The 3,387-nt window shown below is 27.5% G+C and overlaps 1 protein-coding gene across 2 annotated transcripts in view; it reads left to right on the forward strand.

Annotated features, from left to right (window-relative positions):
* Positions 1 to 3,387, forward strand: part of LOC136833343 (solute carrier family 49 member 4 homolog) — a 29,358-nt gene continuing 25,971 nt past the window's right edge. For both annotated transcript variants that reach the window (XM_067095353.1, XM_067095354.1), the window contains exon 1: positions 1 to 151. The gene's annotated coding sequence lies outside the window, so the exon portion shown is untranslated. The remainder of the gene's footprint in view (positions 152 to 3,387) is intronic.

A 3,387-nucleotide genomic window follows, 5' to 3' on the forward strand; every position in this document is an offset into this window, starting at 1 on the left:
TCTAGTCAAGATCTGATTGTTCCCGAAGAAGGTCGTTTATTTTAGGTCCAACCCAGATATTCAGTCGTGATTTAATGTTCGTTTTAAAAAGTGGGTTCCTTTGGTGCTTTCAGATTCAGTAGTCACAAGAATAATGCGGAGGTGAAGATAGGTATGTTTTCCATGAATAATTAATTTTTTTTTTTACTTTCCTTCCCGTTAATTCCTGCTTATTTGTTGTTGCTTTCAGAAGTTCTTTTTGTCTTTTCAATGTTTTTCTAAATTTGGCTGGCCTAACGGTGAAATATTATTATTATTATTATTATTATTATTATTATTATTATTATTATTATTATTATTATTATTATTATTATTATTATATTTCCAATGTTTTTCTAAATTTGGCTGGCCTAACGGTGAATTATTATTATTATTACCAATTCCCCATTTTTGTTGGTGTTGTTGCTTTCAGAAGCTCTTTTTGTCTTTCCAATGTTTTTCTAAATTTGGCTGTCCTAACGGTGAATTATTATTATTATTATTATTATTATTATTATTATTATTATTATTATTATTATTATTATTATTATTATTATTATTTTTTTTTTTTTTTTTTTAAGAGTCCTGGACTCGATCCCGGTAGGAGAAAGACATTAAGTCCATTACGCACGTGATTGTGTATAGATTATTATTATTATTATTATTATTATTATTATTATTATTATTATTATTATTATTATTATTAATCATGTTTTTTGACATTGTTGTTTATTCTCACTATCCATGCGCTTACGTCGTTGATTCATTTAATCCTTTTAATTTAACTAAAAAACCTAATGCATAACAAAAAGAAATGTTTACTTCCGTTCATTACCCGTCGACTCCTAATATACTGAATGTGTCCCAGTCTACAGATTCAAGTGTCTGAAAACCTCTACGTAAGATTGTACCCTCAGGCAATGCAGATCTATATTTATTATTTGTTTTGGTTTTATTCGGCAGCTGTATATTTCGCCAAACTAACAGACATATCTTTTATCCTTGGCATCGTTACCTGGAAAGCTTGATATCTACCTATCTAACTATCTATATATATATGTATATATACATATATACATGTTATATATATGTATAAATATAAATATATATATATATATATATATATATATATATATATAGTATATATATATTTATATATATACACATAAATTTATATATTTATATATATATATATATATATATATATATATTATATATATATATATATATATATATATATATTATATATATATTGTATATGTATATATTTATATACATACATAAATATATGCATATACATATATATACATATATGTAAATATATATATATATATATATATATATATATATATATATGTATATATATATCATATATATATATATATATATATATATATATATATATATATATATATATATATACATATACATACATACATACATGTATATATATCTATACACACACTTACACGCACATATAGGCTATTTATATATATATATATATATATATATATATATATATATATATATATATATATATACACATATACATACGTGTGTGTATAATACCTTAATTTACACTCACTTTTAATTCACATTTTGCGCTACAACCATAAAAGTTGACATACGGCTTTTCAAAGTATGTTATTCGTTATCGGGTCTCGCACCTACATACCAAACATCGCACTTCAAGTCACAAAGACCATCCAAAACTTTTACTCCGAAATGAACGCGAACAGAAAACCCATAAAAAAACTCTAGAAAATTATACCTTTCCTTTTCATAGTGTTCGGAAAAGATTCATCTGTTTCAGAAATCTCCTGAAACTTATCAGGTCATGCTGAAACTTACATTGCCACTCTGATAAAGATAACAGTAATTAAAGGCTGCAATACAGAATGATACAGCTCACAGTACAAATGTCATAATGATTTTATTTTCATATTCACCCTTTTTTTTTTTAACTTTAATTTGGTTTGTCCATCAACAATTGTAATCAAATATGCAAGATAAATGAATTCCTTTTTTTAAATATTCCGATAAAGAGTCAGTAACTACCATCTCCTATGGTAACATTCAACTGCAATAAGAAAAATGTTGTAACACCCCTATTTCTCTCTCTCTCTCTCTCTCTCTCTCTCACCATCAATCACGCCTAAACGCACCCTCACTCAGTGATTAATTATACCAGTTTTCGTTGTATCTCAGTATCTTCGACCTCTAATGTACCGGAGAACAGTCTCATCTACATATTTACAAACGGGCTCTTTAAAAGAGATTTCCATATCCAATATATGGAACAGGATCTTTGTACGTAGTTACCATGTGCCCATATGTATGGTTATGTTTCATTTGTAAATCAAATTCTATTTCCAAGAGAAACCCCACATTGTTATTCCGTAAGGTAACATTACAAAATAAAACCAACATGGATTCGGATAAAAAAGGCATTACAGGGGAAGAAGTAAAATCAATTGTAATAATAAAACCCATTTCGCAAAAATACCATTTTAACGCTGGTTATCATCGGCCTATGCGTTATGTTATGCCATAAGTCTTTTAGAATACTCGCTACTTTTTCTTGATTTATCATTCAGTGTTTATGTCATCGATTCAAACAGAATTTTTCTCGTATTTTTTTTTTTACATTTTCCCATCAGCTGGAAAGTTGAAGTAACTGACAAATGTTTCTTTTTTGGAAATATCTCCGTCAGCTGAAACGGTAAAGCAACTGACCAACGTTTCTTGTGCCCTTGGGATATTCTTTGGAATATTCTGATACTGTCCTGGCAGTGAGGAAAGCTGTTTTCCTTCCAGAAATGTGAAGTGATATTTACTGGCATTCGTTCATTCCTTCATTTGCTTATTTATTTATACATTTATTTATTTACTTATTTATTTACGGCCTGATTTATTTTTGACGTAATCACTATCAGTGGCCCTATAGAAGCTTGTGGACTACATTCAAGACACTTTGGTTAATTCCATAATAATGCTTGATCAGAGTGAATAATAACAATGGGGTATTTAGCACCTCCCAAAATCAGGAATGATCCGCTTTTCGATTCTTTATATAAATGTCTGCTTGTTTATGAGTTGCTTGCAGTGTTCTTTTATAGTGAAAACAAACACCTAAAAAAAAAAAAATAAGGGTTTAAATTCTTTACAAGTAACTGTTTTGACACAAATAAGCAGAGATGAGAGAGGTTTTGAATTCTTGCTTTACTTTGTTGGAACACAAACAAGCAGAAGCAGATCTCGACTTGACAATAATTGTAGTGTAGATATATATATATATATATATATATATATATATATATATATATATATATATATATATATATATATACATACATACATACATACATA

This window comes from Macrobrachium rosenbergii, chromosome 51 (assembly GCF_040412425.1).
Source record: "Macrobrachium rosenbergii isolate ZJJX-2024 chromosome 51, ASM4041242v1, whole genome shotgun sequence".
NCBI lineage: Eukaryota > Metazoa > Arthropoda > Malacostraca > Decapoda > Palaemonidae > Macrobrachium > Macrobrachium rosenbergii.